This window comes from Acipenser ruthenus, chromosome 56 (assembly GCF_902713425.1).
Source record: "Acipenser ruthenus chromosome 56, fAciRut3.2 maternal haplotype, whole genome shotgun sequence".
Classification (NCBI taxonomy): Eukaryota; Metazoa; Chordata; class Actinopteri; order Acipenseriformes; family Acipenseridae; genus Acipenser; species Acipenser ruthenus.
Genome location: NC_081244.1, coordinates 4,411,999 through 4,430,972, shown reverse-complemented (window position 1 = coordinate 4,430,972; position 18,974 = coordinate 4,411,999). Strand labels below are relative to the sequence as shown.

General features: G+C 39.5%; 1 protein-coding gene across 1 annotated transcript in view; it reads right to left on the bottom strand.

Annotated features, from left to right (window-relative positions):
• Positions 1 to 10,196, bottom strand: part of LOC117404255 (caM kinase-like vesicle-associated protein) — a 40,801-nt gene extending 30,605 nt beyond the window's left edge. The window contains exon 1 of the mRNA XM_059017406.1: positions 10,070 to 10,196. The gene's annotated coding sequence lies outside the window, so the exon portion shown is untranslated. The remainder of the gene's footprint in view (positions 1 to 10,069) is intronic.
• Positions 10,197 to 18,974: the final 8,778 nt, after the last annotated feature.

Here is an 18,974-nt window from a genome sequence, read left to right as displayed (position 1 = left end):
CAGTAAGGCTAACTAATGCAGGGCAGGGTAAGCCTGTTCCCCTGTTTAAACTAATTCCACGAATCACCTAAGCCAAATCACCGTCCAGAACTCCGTTGTCAAGAATACCCGTACCTTTGTTTTGTTAACAGCAAATCTTTTGTACAACACGCTTGTTTCACCACTTCAACCCTTTCTCCCTGAACACACAAACTGAAGCCCTTTTAACCCCGACCTGATCACTTCCATCTGATCAGCATTTACCCATTAATTATACAATTAAGCACTTGTTAGACTTGTTTCAACAAAGTGTGTGGCTACCCCCCATGGTCCTAAAGCCTCCAAATTACTGTATGGTACATACACATCATCACAATATATATATATATATATATATGTGTGTGTGTGTGTATATGCTTCAGTAACTATACAGTGATGCACTATATATACTGAAAATCAATAGATTCCTGCTGTTGCATTCCAAATGGTTAATTTAAAAATCCTTCTAGAACTTAACAGGGCAATACAATATTGATCATACACTGCCTACTTCTTTGATCAAATACCAGTATATTGTATACAGTGGTGTCAGCAGTGATTCAGATAGCCCCCCTAAGTTCTCCATAGTTTGCTATATTATACAGTAGTGGCACCAACCACGATTTACAGCACTTTTGAAGTAAATAAAACAAAATAGAAAAAAGAAACTCTTGAAGAATATAAACTAACACAAGCACCAAGAGGAAGAAACTGCGAGAGAGAGAGAGAGTGAGAGAGAGAGAGTGAGAGAGTTAGAGAGGGTGAGAGAGAGTGAGTGAGAGAGTGAGAGAGAGTGAGAGAGTGAGAGATGGTGAGAGAGAGTGAAAGAGAGATGGTGAGAGAGAGTGAGAGAGTGAGAGAGAGAGAGTGAGAGAGTTAGACAGGATGAGAGAGAGAGAGTGAGTGAGAGAGAGAGAGAGAGAGAGGGAGAGTGAGAGATGGTGAGAGAGAGTGAGAGAGAGAGTGAGAGAGAGATGGTGAGAGAGAGTGAGTGAGAGAGAGAGAGTGAAAGAGAGATGGTGAGAGAGAGTGAGAGAGTGAGAGAGAGTGAGAGATAGAGAAATGGTGAGAGTGAGTGAGAGATGGTGAGAGAGAGTGAGAGAGAGTGAGAGAGAGATGGTGAGAGAGAGTGAGAGTGAGAGAGAGAGTGAGAGAGAGAGAAATAAAAATAGAGGTATTTTTTCAGACTGTCTTCTCCTGTATAAAGACAGTCTCTCATTCTCTGTATAAAGTTTCTCCTCTCTTGTAGAGTCTGCGTAGATTCTGGGTATTATCTGAAGCCAAGCTGCTGCTGGTGAGTTCAGAGTCAATGCCTGAGCAGATCAGAGGGGCAGCAATGCTACACAAACATCAGAGCAAGAGAGAGACCTTCTCATAATCTAACAACGACTTTATAATCTAACAATGACCTTCCAAAGTCAGTACAGCCCTGCTGTAGCCATGACAGCAAGCCTGTCAGCTACATCCATGAACCCATCGCCACGGCTAGACTCAAAATCTGTGTTGAAAAAGTTGATGTCCATGACATTATCAACAGCATGTGCAGAACAGCAGAGAACAAGATTCAGCAATGGAATGTTTATCACAATCTGATAAGCTCCAGGCAAAAATGTCAGTGTGACATACAGACAGGCGCATGTATGAACAGACAGACACCTGCCTCTATCCGATACGCTCAATACTTATGCTAAATAGTGGTTCTCCAGACACATGGGAAAGTGTGAAATGCGTACAGGGTTTCCTCACCCACACGGGACAATAAAACCACTACGAGACACACGTCAAGTGACCGAGGAAGTGCAACACTCTATGAAAACATTTCTGGCAAGCAGAGATTTCTTTAACCCAGTAGCATATGTTTTAAAATGAAAATGTGTTTATTTCAAAACTGCATTTGAGACCTGTTTTGTGCAGAACAGAGAAGAGTTAAAGAATTATTTTGCTAGCTACCATCAGATTATGAAAATTGTTATCCTTCACTGAAATATTCATGACCGTCTGAGCAGAACACAGAATCTAAACATAAATTAATAATTCAAATCTGAGAACAGATTCCTACTATAAATTCATAAAACAACATCAATACTTCCCAGAGCTAACAGGAGGGAGCTCTCAATTGATTCAACTTGGAGTAAACCACTGAACTGGAGACAGCAGCCCAAGTAGAAACTTGCATGTTTATTTCACTTTCATATCTCAAACATTCATCTTTCCCCCTGCTCTTCCTCTATTTTCTCATTCGCTCTCCTCTCTCAACACTCTCTCCCTTTCACCTTCTCCCCCCTCTCTCTCTCTCATTTAACTGCCCCCTCTTTTAGCCTCTCCCTCATTCATTCCCCCCTCTTTTATCTATCCCTCCTCCCTCTGCCTCTCCTTCTCCCTCCCTCCCTCCCTATTCAGTGTTCTAGAATGCTTTAAATCGGCATGGCAACACAAGCAGGCTTGCATTGTCAGTGCCACACGATTCACACAAAAGAGACAGAATCTTCAAGGTCAGTTAATTAACCTGCATTTATCACATTTTAAAAGCTAACACTACTAGCAGGAAGCCAGTAGTCAGCCTCAAGTCATCTCATCAAGCCCTGGTTTATTACACAGGCTCGCCACTTTATTAGGTCCAGTCTGTCTCTCTGATTGGATCTGGCATGGCCCTGGTGTGGGGCAGGTTCTCCTGGTATACCCTGGGGCCCTTGATTCCTCTGGAAGGCTGAACGAATTCTTAAGCCCAACAATGCCGAACCCTGATGGCTTCTTTAAATAACACCCCCTCACTGTGCCAGAATTGTGAACGGAATTCTTCCACGGTCCCCACAATGATCTCGATCCAGTTGTCTGAATGACTCATCATCACGATCCCCTGCACTGAATATGAACGACTGAATGGAGCCCTGGAGACACCTTCCAGCACCTTGTGGAGTCTAGACCATGATCCGACACTGAATTAGTACAAGTCCTAAAAAGTAGCCAGACATGTCTATGTGAGCAAGAGCCATCTAGTGCCCAGTTAGGGTACTGCCAGCATAACAAACTTGATCCAAAGTGTTAGATCACTAGATAGTGCTGTCTCTAACGTCCATAAAGAGGGATGAGCTGGTCTGTATTACATGACAGGCAACTAAAACTGAATAGCAGCTCCTGAACTCATACTTAAAGGAACACTAACTAAAATAAAGGCATGTTTTATAGTGCAATACACCCCAGTTCATCCCAGTTCGTATTTCAGCATCCCTGACCAATATATTTAAGATAGTGGGAGTTGGAATATGTTCCACAGTGTATATTCCAAAATAGTATTTCGAAATATACTTTACATGTGAAATATATTAATGATGTATTCTTAAAGGCATACATGAATACATATTTTAAAAGGATGCTGAAATATATGGAAATATGTATTGGACTAACCCTGCACTATAGAATACAGATGTGTGTGTAATATACATATTATATATTTATATATATCTCTGGCCTGTGCAATAAAGACAAAGTTAAAACAAGCTTTGCATTAAGCCTTTTCTTAACTGACAGGATATCAATGATTTACAGAAGACAATAACACACAGCAGCAAGCACACCTCAATAATAATAATAATAATAATAATAATAATAATAATAATAATAATAATAATAACTGCGCAGACTATTCTTCTCAGGAACTAAATCGAAAGAAAACAACAAAACAACATCCTGTTGGGTTTATGTCAGTGATAACTCTGTGATCCATTAATAATGATAACCGTGTGGCTTCCAATAAAGGATGCTTTATCGACAGTTATTGAATATTAATGACTGAATGGAGCCCTGGAGACACCTTCCAACACCTTGTGGAATCACACACACACACACACACACACACACACACACACACACACACACACACACACACACAGTTGTAGTCAAAAGTTTATATACCCCAATGAAAATTTATAATTTCCAGAAATGTCTTGAAAACAAATAATTATAGAAAAAATCTTTTGTAGCAAAAGTTTTGCTTTTGTGGACGAGGAAAAAAAAGGTCTACAATTATTTATTTCAGCAATTTTTTTTGCAAAACTCCAAAAAATGCTAATTCAAAAAGTATTTATACCCTGACAAGGAAAATGAAATTAAAAGCTTGTTGAGGCACCTTTAGAAATAATCATCTCTTTTAAATGATTAGGATATTTGTCAATGAGCTTTTGGCATGATTCTTTAGTGATTTTTGACCATTCTTCAATGCTAAATTGTTCCATTTCATTCAAATTCTCAGGACTTCTCTTGTGCAGAGCCTTCCACAACTCATACCAAAGATTCTCAATTGGATTTAGATCGGGACTTTGACGAGGCCAGATTTTGATGTGTGCTTTGGATCATTGTTGGTTTAAAGTGCAACTGGATGTTCCAACACAAGTTTTGTAGCGGAGAGTTTCAGATGATTGGCCAATATCTTTTGGTATGCTATGGAATCCATTTTACCATGTATTGGAACTAAATTCTCTGTGCCATTAGAGGAAAAACAGCCCCATCGAAGGATATTACCACCTCCATGCTTGACAGTAGGTATGGTGTTCTTTTCTTTGAACGCCTCACCAGACTTTCTCCAAACGTAACGACTATCAGCGTGACCAAATTGCTAGATTTTTGTTTCTTCACTCCACAAAACCTTTGACCAGAACTCTTATCCATCATTCAAATGCTGTTTTGCAAACTTTAAGCGATTGTCCTTGTAACGTTTTCCAAGGAGTGGCTTTTTCCTTGGCCTGTGACCATAGAGACCTTCAACATGCAATACTCGACCTATGGTTGAAATGGAAACCCCAGTCCCACTTGCAGCCAGCTCTCTTTGAATATCTTTGGCAGACAATCTCAGATTGTTATTAACCTTCCTCACAATTCTTCTACTTGTTCTTGGTGAAAGAACCTTCTTTCTTCCAGACCGAGGGAGTGTTGTGGCAGTACCATGAGTCTTATACTTCTTGAGAATAGAAACAATTGTTGAAATTGGGATACTCAAATGCTTGGAAATCTTCTTGTATCCTTCTCCAGCTTTCTGACAGTGAACAATTTTCTGGTCTTCAGATAGTGCTTTTTTTTTAAAGGAATACATTGAAATATATTTGGAGTGCGCTTGACTTAAATATTTTTCAGCTCAGGTAAAAGTTAGTCCCTGATTTGTGATAATTAATGTTGAATGATTCCTGTTACTTTGCAGTTCTTCCTCCACTTGAAGAAATGCTGCTTCAATTATCATGCATCCTTCTGCTCTGCAGTGTCTCAGTTACCCAGCCTCTGTGCTGCTTCACTCTGAATATCTTAACCTTATTCAGCCTGCTCAATTATTCCTCAGCAATACTGAGAGCTAACAGACTTTAAAAGCAATTTCCTACCTAGCTTTATTAACATGTCCTTGCTCCCTCTTTAAAAGGTGTGCTAACCATCTTTAAAATCAATTCTCAGCGTATTAGCTTTTTAAGGTGTCCCTCCCCAAGGTTTAAAATTACCTGGTTGTTACTCTTAATTTTTTTTACTCAGTATTTTTTCTCAGAGGGTATTTTCAGCGCACAAGTCGGAAAACTATTTTTAGATTATTTTCTGAGCTCCGTGTGTTTCATCTCTGGTAACGCAGTTGAACAATTCTTTTGGGAGGAAATCTGTGATTATTAAACAGCTCAGGGCAATGCGCAGGCTTTTATAAGCGTAGAGGTGAAAAGGGAGAAGGAAGACACACACACTCAGAGGCAAGAAAGACATTATCAAGAAATCTATCAGGAAATTGTTCAGTTTACTATTGCTGTTTTATTCGTATAGAGAATATGTCAATAGTGCTGAAGGCATACTAAAAGAACCTTAATACATTCAGTGACAAAACACATTGACACAGTGAGACACGCACCCCCCCCCCACACACACACAGATACATACACGCACAGAGACAGACACACACAACAGATACATACAAACTAAGACACAAACACTGAGCCCCACAAACAGACACCCACACTGAAACACACCCACACATACTGACACACACACACACACACACACACAATGAGACACACATACACACACATTTCTCTGACATACCCTTTCACAGAAACACATTTAACAACTAAAGGAGCTTTTGACACTGAGCACAAATTAAATCTGAGAAAAGCGATAGTGAGAGTGAGAGAGAGAGAGAGTGAGAGAGAGAGAGAGATGGAAGAAATTAAATTACCTAACCCAGATAAACACTGAATTGAGGGCAGATTCGCCTAGCTAAAGCTGTTTACTATAACACAGTAAACTAAACACCCAACAGCACTGAAAACAAGCCTGTCGTGACATCCACTCCCTCGCCACGGCTGCGACTTCAGAGTTAGCAGTGTGAGGAAAACATTGAGGACCACGATGGACATCAACACTAGTAGAGAATAATATAACAGCAATAAATACATCTAACGAAAATGGGTGAAGTGGAATTTAAGATCTAGATGTCTTTAAGTAAGCAAATGAGGTGTTAGTATGGGGGCATATTAACATGATTTACAGTATGTGGAATAACTTCTTGTGTTCTCAAGGTGTACACAGTGAAAGAGGCACCTCTGTATATCTCCACTATCTGATACACTCAATAACGGCAGCAGTGTGGAGTAGTGGTTAGGGCTCTGGACTCTTGACCGGAGGGTCGTGGGTTCAATCCCAGGTGGGGGGACACTGCTGCTGTACCCTTGAGCAAGGTACTTTACCTAGATTGCTCCAGTAAAAACCCAACTGTATAAATGGGTAATTGTATGTAAAAAATAATGTGATATGTGAAATTATGTATAATGTGATATCTTGTAACAGTTGTAAGTTGCCCTGGATAAGGGCGTCTGCTAAGAAATAAATCATAATAAAATAATAATAACTGACAACATGAAAACTGGATAAGCGATTTCACAGATACTGTAAATGTACAACGTCCTTGTCATTTTTTTTTTTTTTTTTTTTTACAAATTTGTGCTAGAACTTCAGTTTCCCCGTAATTAATAAAACTACAGTCAGAATTGGTTTATATTACATATCTCCTTATTGTAAATTCACATCCTAATCAATGAGGGACTAGATACTGATGAAATCACGTTGGTTATCACCAAACTCTGGTTAATATCACTCACATGTTATAAAACTGATTTCCACTTAATATTGATAAAATCACAAAATATGAGGGTTTACATGTAAGTCACCATTTTGGAACCAAATTATAGATAGTGATACACAATGAAAACACAACAGTCTACGTTTTACATCAATAGCTCATTGGGCACGTACATAATGTTATTTACATTTTAAACAGTGAGCAGATAGGTTTGTTGATTGTTTGAGTAGTATTGTTCCTTGGGATAACAAAATACTAATTCATAAGAACGCCAGGTGCTCAGTGTTTGGTATATGAGTTGAGTTAAAATTGCCAAAATGAGTTGATAAAGAATCTGTATAAATAGTCATTTGAAAAGACATGATTTGAATTAATGATCAGGTCTGTGCGTCAACGCTGCCAGGATTGTGTTAATGCTCAGGGAGGTCATACCCGATACCAACTTTGTAATGTTTTCATTTTGACAGTGTGTCACGTTTCATACTGAAAACTTATGATTCTTTGATCTGTATTTTGTTCATATTTTCTGTAATCTTGTTTGATATCTATGTTTAAAATATTTGATTAAATCCATTAGACCTTTTCTTTTGTGCATCAGTATATATGCCCCTCGAAACATATAGCCTCTTTCACACTGGCATGCTCTACGGCGGTCCGAGCTGTTGTCATGTGGGTCGGATACGTGATTTCACATTGATTTTGATAAAGCACGGTTGACCTGGGTGACAGACGCAAGTAAACAATATGCCTATCAATGCCCAAATGTTGATTAGAGCAAATGTTTCTTCATCCCTGTGCGATCTGGCTCAAGCTGTATCTCAATCAACAAAAATATTGCTAAACAGCAGTGTGGAGTAGTGGTTAGGGCTCTGGACTCTTGACCGGAGGGTTGTGGGTTCAATCCCCAGTGGAGGACACTGCTGTTGTACCCTTGAGCAAGGTACTTTACCTAGATTGTTCCAGTAAAAACCCAACTGTATAAATGGGTAATTGTATGTAAAAATAATGTGAAATAATGTATAATGTGATATCTTGTAACAATTGTAAGTCGCCCTGGATAAGGGCGTCTGCTAAGAAATAAATAATAATAATAATAAACAGAAACGTTCCTTGCGAAAGTGAAACCTTCAGTCAGGCGTGGCTGTTTGTTATGGCGTGGGCTCACGAACGGCTGTCATACATTTTGTCTCCCTCAACCCGGATTAAAGCACTTGGACCCACATCCTGAGGTGGGTCGCTGGAACCCGGGTTAACCCGGGTACGTGGTTTCACACTACCGATGTCAGTGCCAGAACAACACAAAATAAACAATGAACACTACGCTCAAGCGCATGGCTTTCTACCTGTAATAATCCAATTTCAGAAAAAAACGAAAAAAAAAATGTATGCCTTGCACAAATTGCAAAAAAATTTCAGGTCAGTAGTTTAAAATACTTACAAGTAGTTTTCTTTTTTTTTTTCCCCCAGTCTCCTCTCTCTTAGGTTTAAACAAATGACTTACTGTTTACTAACTTAACGTTTCAATTGGCGTTATCAACTTATTTTAATTTCTTTATTTTTTACCACAAAAACCAAAACGGTATGAAATACTACAGTACATTGTAATAAAAAAGTGTTTATTGTTTTTCAGTTCAGCCATACGATACTCGGCATTTATTGTTACACGCAAGAAGGCGTTTTCTGAGTTAAGTTTATGTAAAACCTTGGAAAATAGTGAGAAGTGCGATGGGTTTCAATGCAAGCACCGGCGTGAAGCAATTCATTACAGATGCAACGTCTTGAGACATTAAACGCCGTGATTGGCTACACAAGATCCACATGACCTTGCAGCATTTTCCTATGCAAGGCTAAGGACGAATCACCTCTGAAGATCAATCAATTCAGTGGATGTATTTTCCTTTCAAATCTCCGTCTCTTTGGCCACGGCGATCACTCCTATAAAGCCCCGGACTGTAATCTGAAATCGGGGTGGAGATCGATTCTGTTGGGTCTAAAAAACGAAGGGACAGCGTACAAAAAAACAAACCTTGGTTCATATTTTGAAGAATACGCTGTAAAAAGTTAAATACATCACAGCAATGTAGACTCCAGTGTCGTATAATGCGGTGAGCAGCACTGACTGTGTTTGGAGTAGTTAAACTATATTGTGAAGAGAGGCAGGCAGCGCGTTTGGGTGATCTTAAAAATAAACAAATTGTGCTGGTGAAACAGTGATTTTAAATGTCAACTTAAATATCTATAAAACTTGTAAATAAGCAGTTTATTTTTTTCAGTTTTTCAAACTGCACTTAAAAAATATTTCTCAGCAGTAATACCATTTCCCAGCAAATGTAGATTCTCAAGATAGATAGATAGATAGATAGAGAGACAGACAGACAGATAGATAGATAGATAGACAGACAGACAGACAGATAGATAGACAGACAGACAGATAGATAGATAGATAGATAGACAGACAGACAGACAGATAGATAGATTAATTCACATTTTTAATCCCATCTCCAGTGCAGTGTATTGAACTAACAAGTCAATAATGAGTTATATATATATTTCTGTATATTAATGTGCAGTTCATAATATGATTGACATGCACATCATAATAAACTTATTCACGAACTTTCTTTAAATAAAGGCGCTAGGTGGTTTTTTGTATTGGTTGTTGCCAGCAGCAGGTACACAAAACACGTCCTTAATATACTTACCAGTCGTTAAACCTAAACAAAATATGAATATTTATTGTACAAAAACAATTATATGGAAATGTGTACCGGTATAAGAAACGCCAAACACGCTATTGTCAATCGTTCCCATGCCCGTTAAATTATAAATTGACACCTCTCAACTACATTTTGCTGCGGAGTCTTTATAAAAGGAGAACTCTGCATAGTATATTGACTTAACTATGAGACTTTTTGTTTTGATATGTGGAATAGGACTAATAACAAGCCTTACCTTTGCGTCTGTTGTTCCCAAATCAATTAAAAGGGTGAATCTTAGCGCCTTGCTCCAGTTTTTAAACCGCTGTTCGAGCTTCGATTGAGTGGTGCTAGTCGGCACTGCATCGCAACGCTAAACAGGCGCTCACACGCCAAGCTAATAGCTAGCTGGGAAAATAAAACACACTCTCTCTCTCTAGCTCGCTCTCTCGCTGAACATATTTAAAGGTGCAGTACACCACAGCTATGCCAAACCAAATCAGGGAAGATAGATAGGGCCTAATAAAGTGGCCAGGCAGTGTATAGATAATAGATTTTAGTTTTAAATTAATAGCCCCCTCTCCCCCCCCGTTAAAAAAAGGAGAGTTAAACACTCTTCTGTGTAGTAAAATGGACGTTACTGATTTCAGACCTAATTCATACATTGATTTCCTTTTTTATAGTCATTTATGTGTTATATGAACAAATACAAACATGATAGATAGAGACAGATAGATAGATAGATAGATAGATAGATAGATAGATAGATAGATAGATAGATAGATAGTGTATGTGTGTGTCAGGGTGTGTCAGGGTGTGGTGTGAGCAACGCTCCAGATAAGGTCTTGGGTCTGGGTGTAACTTACCCTCTAATCTTAATCAGGATGCGATTTGGATTTCCCTGGCTCTGCTTTATAAATGTATGCTACATCACTGGGCAGCAGTGTGGAGTAGTGGTTAGGGCTCTGGACTCTTGACCAGAGGGTCGTGGGTTCAATCCCCAGTGAGGGACACTGCTGTTGTACCCTTGAGCAAGGTACTTTACCTAAATTGCTCCAGTAAAAACCCACCTGTATAAATGGGTAATTGTATGTAAAAATAATGTGATATATGTGTAATGTGATATCTTGTTTCAATTGTAAGTCTGCTAAGACATAAATAATAATAATCACTTTTACGCAAACTGACTTCAAAAAAATCTTGGTCTAAGCACTTCAGACCTTAAGATCAGTAGCACATTGTATTACCATTTAAACATAAATAAATAAATAAATAAATAATGGATTTTGGTTTCACTGGAGCCTGATGATAAAGCCTGGCTGTATAAAGTGGATCAGTCTTGCACTCCACTCACCCGTCATTTTCATCCAACAGTAGTGGTGTGTGCTCCGTAGCAAGACAAATTAACCAATGAAAATCATTCAGTTGCTGTATTTCAAACCATTATTTTTTATGATCGGAAGTGTATGCTATAGTAAAGAAAAATAAATTAATGAAGACAGGGCACTAAAAATCCATAGGAGCTTTTGTTAAACAGCCCCAGAGCCAAAGACTGGAACTTTTCCCGCTGAGTCACCCACCGAGTCACCCGCTGAGCAGAGTGGAAAAAAGGCCAAGATTAACAATTAACTTCTGCTGATTAAACTGTTAAAATACATATGCTCTATTATGTTCCCTTTCTCTGTAGTTATCACTGTTCAAATTGTGTGCTATAGATGCATCAAGGCTTGCTCGCTCCATGATTTTAACACTGAGAGAGTAAAATCTGTTTTCAGGGGGTAAAATTATTATTTTATTATTTATTTCTTAGCAGACGCCCTTATCCAGAGCGACTTACAATTGTTACAAGATATCACATTATACATTATTTCACATTATACAAATATCACATTATTTTTAGATACAATTACCCATTTATACAGTTGGGTTTTTACTGGAGCAATCTAGGTAAAGTAACTTGCTCAAGGGTACAGCGTGGGAGGCTGTGTGGTCCAGTGGTTAAAGACCGCTTGTAACCAAAAGGTCCCTGGTTCAAATCCCACCTCAGCCACTGACTCATTGACCCTGCGCAAGTCACTTAACCTCCTTGTGCTCCATCTTTCGGGTGAGACGTAGTTGTAAGTGACTCTGCAGCTGATGCATAGTTAACACACCCTAGTCTCTTTAAGTCGCCTTGGATAAAGACGTCTGCTAAATAAACAAATAATAATAATAATAATAAATACAACAGCAGTGTCCCTCACCTGGGATTGAACCCACGACCCTCCGGTCAAGAGTCCAGAGCCCTAACCTCTACTCCACACTGCTGCCCAACTGTATAAATGGGTAATTGTATGTACAAAATAATGTGATATCTTGTAACAATTGTAAGTCGCCCTGGATAAGGGAGTTTGCTAATAAATAATAATAATTTAGCTGGACTGGGGTGTTTACGCTTCACCTGTGTAGCTTCGAATTTTTCTTATTCTTCCTGTGATTGGCTGTAAAGACAACAGGGCTAGCCAGTGATTGGATAATGTTTGTTGGGTTGGTTTTTCTTGCGTACAGTTTCCTAGTAACTGAAGACATTGTATTTTGCGAGATATGGTTTTTAGCTGAGGTTTTAGGGGAGGCAGAGAAGCTGTGCAGCAGATACACATTTTTACGGCAGATACGCAGCTTATCTGGAGCACTGGATGTGAGTGTGTGTGTGTTTCAGTGGATCTCTGTGTGTTTGAGCTCTCTGCGCTGTCAGGTCTTGTTGCCCTGTACAGATTCACTGCTCATTACATACACACCATCTGCTGCCCTGTCTATCTCTGTGACTGTGTGTGCAGAGCAAGACAAGAGACAGGGGAGAAAGAGGGAGAGGACTTGGGTAACTGAGAGTGAGTCGGAGGGATTATTATTATTATTATTATTATTATTATTATTATTATTATTATTATTATTTAAGGAGTGGGAGGAGGAGAGGGTACATTAAATTTAATAGCAAAGAGAGTGAGAGGGGAAGAAAAAAGGAAGGCGAAAGAGGGAAGGAGGTAAGCCTGTTAAGCTGCTTTGAGTTCAGAAGCTGCTGTACAGTTCTAGTTGCTAGATCAACTAATCTTTAGATCTTTAGATTCAAGCGCCATCTAGTGAGCAGCTTGTGTATTGGCAGCAAAACAAAAGTGTTGATCCAAAAGTGGCAGGTCACTAGAAGGCGCTGGCTCGAACTTCTATTAAGAAAGCCAATGTTGCATATGTCTATGGCAGGCAACTAGAACTGAAGAGCGGATCCTGAAACCGTATGAAAGCACATTAAGACCTTAACGTCTTACACTTACTTATTCTTGAGATCAGTTTAAGCAGGGTCCTTATTTGGTGACATCTAGTGGTTGTAGGACTGAATTGCAGGTCATTGAGTTTGTGTGCACTCTCCTCATTAAGACAGTGGTCCCCAACCCATGGCACATATATTTTTTAACTTGACAAGCTAGCCAGGGGCTGGTTGTAAAGGGATCTGATCCTGGATACAGGCTCTTATCTTGCTCCTATGATGTATTCGGTTGCACTGATCCTGAACTCAGTTTAAACTTTTGATCCTGCACTGAGGCAGGCAGGGTCAGAGCAGGATCAGAGCTCGACCTGTGTTTTATAAGTGGAGGAACTACAGCGGCATATTCATAGACTGAAAGACAAGAGCGTATTTCATGACTGAATGGAGCCCTGGAGACACCTTCCAACACCTTGTAGAGACACACACACACTCACACACACACAAGTCACATACATTTGCATAACAAAATGAGTGACTACAGCTGTAGTGTTAGAAAGTGGTACATCATCAGAATGTGGTAGGTATACCAGAACTTGACAGTGTAATGTCAGAAAGTGGTACACTGTCGGATTGTGGTACAGGTGCAATCAATTGCGATCTGATGATTCTACTGTCAAAAAGAGGTGCATTTACCATTCATTGTTTTCTTTTGCAAACTTAAACTGGAAACACAATCAATTTCTCTAAAAAGAAAAAAATTGTGGAAAAATATGCTAAATTAAATTTAAATAGATGTAAAAGACCAAAAGCAGCATAACGTACCAGGTTTGCTTTCTTAGCAGAAGTTTTTTAGGCATGCGCGAGCAAGTGCAATGCGCTGTTTACCACTTTTTACCGGTAAACAGCGCATTGCTTTAAAAAAAGGTATTTTCAGCTTCCAATCCCTTAAAATACTCAGATGTTACTGAATGTGACTGTTGTTTACAGGTAAGAACACAACTTTATTATGAATATATTGTGTTCTTATGTTTTAAGCAACATATTATTACGATAATGTTAATTATGTTTTTGGAACATTGATTAACTTTTAGTAATGAAATACGGATTAATTAATTTGGTATAATAATTATGTAAAAAAATGCTTGATAAACTATTTTGTTTGTATTGTTTCCACAAGGTCCCTTTTGTATACATAAAAAAGCACCGGGTTTTTACGGTAACCTTTTACGTTTACTGTTTGTTTCAGCGTAATATGAAAAATTAAACTACGCAGACTAGAGCAAAAGCTTTATCAATCTGACCTATAATCAAGATATGCTTTCTGCAAACACAATTCTAACTGCTTTTAGTGTGAGTTACAGAAACTGTTTGGTTTTTGTTGGTTTTTTTGGCACATTTTACAAACTTTTGGAAAACAGCATATTGGTCAATGTAGGCCCTATATTTTGCTTTATATAAATAAGAGCAATTTGATACATGTTTCTTCAGGCTGATAGGGAGAGCAAAGTATGATGTTGCGTGGGGTGTGTTAGTTGTTCAATGCTGTTTCCCGTGGGCCAGCAAAGTCTGGGGACCACTGCATTAAGATATGTATTGGTGATGGGAGGCCCCCCTCTCTTAATGAGTCAATGAAGGTACAGGCAGAGAGACTTTGCTCCCAGTTTAATATACGGCTAACCACTGCAACTGGGAATCAATGAGGGATTGGGAATGTTCTTAATAAGAAGAAGAAGAAGACAGAGCATCAGGAAGCGCTAATCAGAGTTATCATATTAATGATGGAGGAACTTATTAGTTAGGCAAAGAAATATTGTGCTTGATACTTACAGGGGTGGGACAAAATATTAGGAGCTGTATGGAAGAAATGGAGCAAGAGGGGGCTTAGATAGATAGATATACATATAGATAGATAGATAGATAGATAGATAGATAGATAGATAGATAGATAGATAGATAGATAGATCAGTCCGTCTTTATGCCAGATTTTTCCATATATCTGAAGAAACAGATTGTTAACCGGAGACAGAAACAGCAACAATAAACGAGCACACAGAAAAAAAAAAAGGCTTTGGAGGTAGGCGATTAAATCTTGTCTGATCTTTTTAACGGTACAGTAATTATATTAACCACCTGGCTTTCTTGTTTTGTTTTATTGAACATGGTTTTACCGGGCAGTTTGTTATTGGTGAAGTGAAACTAAATTGCCAAACATCTACAACTGAATCCATCCTGTCCTGCTAAGAGCTGCGAGTACTGTTTTAGACCCCCTAATAAAATGTGCATTGATCAGTTTCCATCAGTACTGTTCAGTTGGCAGCAGCAGCATGCGTGAATGAGGTCCATCTGTTAATAGAGGGGATCGCATCTTACAGGATCAGATAGGACAGCTTCTAATGCATTCACTGACCTCACTGTCACCATTTCCAGTTATTGGCTTAACTGTGTTTTAAGTTGCTTTTAGGTTCAGCATTGACGTGGTTAAAACACTGTTTGTTTTTTGTTTGATTCCCCAGCATTTCAGCCACTGATCCGATACTGACCCCCTTGCCCTCTGAATTATAACAGACCCACGTAGCTTCGGAGAGCACTTTAGCTAACGTAATCACAGAAGTACTAATTGCCTGAGTGATTATCAGCTCCCCCGAGGCTTACAAAACACCAAATGTCACATACTGATGTCAGTTTCAATTTCGAGAACAAAAATTGACACAACCATTAACCCTTCCCTGTTGCACAATTCCATTCATTAGATAGGCCTGTGCAGTTTTGAAAGACTGACATATGGTACTACAAAATCTGGTTTGCAGATAGTGTGGCACTTCATTTCAGTATTCTTTCAATGCCTTCTTTTCTGTCATTAATCTACTTGCTGCTTCTACTATTGACTGGGACCTAGGAAGTGCAGACTTCCTGAAAATAAGGCATGGAAACTGAGAACTGTTTTTAACCGAGTTTAGTACCAGGTGTTATAAAGTAATATTTGCGATAAGATAAATATGTGGCAATAGACATGTTAATTTACCACAGTACCACTGCACAGCACTTTTGCAGGTTCCCCTCATGTTTTACATATGGTTATGCTATTTCTTTTCCATAGTTACATGGTTCGTTTTTTAATATGCTTTAGCATATCGGTGCTTTATAATGCTTACCTGTGCTTTATTACACTTTGCTGTGCTTTTACTATGGGACACTTTTATACAGGTTATTTTATTATGTATTTGTTTTACATATGCTTTACCAGACCTCTCTGTGCTTTACAATGCTTCCCTATGCTTTACCAGACCTCTCTGTGCTTTACAATGCTTCCTTATGCTTTACCATACCTCTCTGTGCTTTACAATGCTTCCCTATGCTTTACCAGACCTCTCTGTGCTTTACAATGCTTCCCTATGCTTTACCAGACCTCTCTGTGCTTTACAATGCTTCCCTATACTTTACCAGACCTCTCTGTGCTTTACAATGCTTCCCTATGCTTTACCAGACCTCTCTGTGCTTTACAATGCTTGCCTATGCTTTACCACACCTCTCTGTGCTTTACAATGCTTCCCTATGCTTTACCAGACCTCTCTGTGCTTTACAATGCTTTCCTATGCTTTACCAGACCTCTCTGTGCTTTACAATGCTTCCCTATGCTTTACCAGACCTCTCTGTGCTTTACAATGCTTCCCTATGCTTTACCAGACCTCTCTGTGCTTTACAATGCTTCCCTATGCTTTACCAGACCTCTCTGTGCTTTACAATGCTTCCCTATGCTTTACCAGACCTCTCTGTGCTTTACAATGCTTCCCTATGCTTTACCAGACCTCTCTGTGCTTTACAATGCTTCCCTATGCTTTACCACACCTCTCTGTGCTTTACAATGCTTCCCTATGCTTTACCAGACCTCTCTGTGCTTTACAATGCTTCCCTATGCTTTACCAGACCTCTCTGTGCTTTACAATGCTTTCCTATGCTTTACCAGACCTCTCTGTGCTTTACAATGCTTCCCTATGCTTTACCAGACCTTTCTTTTACCTAGAGTAGTAGAGTAGGAGGCAGATGTTTTACAATGTTAGCCATAACATGTGTTTCTGTCAAAACTGCACATTGGAGACCAGTGTAGCCAACAGAATTGCGGGACAGGCAAGATTTATGGAATGATCACTTCAAAGGTTAAAAATATTTATTTTCCTTTCTTTCTTTCTTTCTTTCTTTCTTTCTTTCTTTCTTTCTTTCTCTTTTGAGATTGAATAGATCTGCTTCAATTGCTGTATAAAATTGGCCACAAAAGCTAGATAACCTTGATAACACACACACGCACATACACACACATACACAGGCATACGCACACACACACATGCGCACACACACACACACAGAAAAGATTCAGTGACCTTTCTACAGACCTTCTCATCCAACATCAAACACTCTTTCCAGAGTCGTATTTCAGAGAAAAGGAAACCTGTTTTTTTTCTCTCATCTCTCCCCTATTCCTTCTCCTTCTCTGCCTTCCACCCACACTCTCATTCCCCCTCCCTCTCCTTCTTCCTCTCTCTCCCTCTCCCTCTCTCTGCCTCTTACCCTCTCCGTGTTACCCTCTACCTCCCTCTCTATCCCACTCTCCCTCTTCACTCTGATGGCTGGGGGTTTTATTAAGGTGTCAGTGTCTCTCCTGTCAGAGCTGCTGGTGCAGATCCTGTGAGGAGCCCTGCAGTGAACTCTGGAAATATCACAGCGCCTGCAGACTGTGGATTAATGAGACAGGAGCTGACAAGAGGCAGAGGGGAGAGAAAGAGAGGGAGAGGGAGAGGAGAGGGTGAGAGGACTAGAGGACACAGTTGGAAATTAAGTGGATAGCCTTAAGACAGAGGGTAGGAGACCTTCACACGGAGAGTGGTGAGGGGATGGAATGGGTTACCTAGCCATGTTGTTGATGCTGAATCACAGGGATCCTTTAAGACCCGACTTGATAAAGTTTTGAGATCAATCAGCTACTAGGAACCAGATGACTACTGATGGGCTGACGGAAGATTCTTCCTTAGTCCTGTTACTGTACATTAACGTAAATAGAGAGAGAGGAGGAGGAGGAAAGGAAGAGGAGAGAGAAAGGCTAGAGAGGGAGGGGGGAAGAGGGAAGGGAACTGAAACAATGGTCGAAAAAGGCAGGACTTGTTCAACTTATTAAGTAGCTACTTGATAGTTATTTACTGTTTAAATATGTTTAAAAAATGCCTTGTGTTTTGCAGTGTGTGTGTCTCTGCATCTCATTGTGTGTGTGTATCTCAGTGTGTGTGTGTGTGTGTGTGTGTGTGTGTGTGTATCTCCACGTGTATCTCTGCGTATATCAGTGTGTATCTCAGTGTATATCAGTGTGTCTCAGTGTGTCTCAGGGTATCTCATCTATGTCAGTGTGTCGTTAGTTCTGGGCTCTTTGCCCTTTCTCAGGAAAGGAAGAATGAAGCAGTAGATAATTAAAGTGCTGCTGTACCAAACAGCTAGTGAGAGCAAACTTAATAACTGGGATTTGGACTGAAAGCACAGAGATACTGTCATTCAGGACAGCACAGAAGCACTCAGGCAGCCTGCCACAAATATAGAGAACACAAGATTAATATGTACAACACACGTCGCTATATATAGATTCTGTTTTTATAGCATTTAAAGTGATTGGAACAAAATAATTCCATAAATCTTGCCAGCCGCGCACTTCCCTTCACAATACAAAGAACCACATGTTAAACATCGAGCACTTAAAGAATTCTCTGTTTGCACAAATCATTATTTCATGTTATGTCACACGTCCTTGGTCATCTGGAGGATAGCATTGCTTCCCCACCAATCAGCTGCTTTCTCTATTGATTGATGTGTCCCAGAAGACACTGCTGAGGTGACCTAGGAAGTGCCAGTCTAACAGATTTGCAGAGAGCCTACTGAAGAACTG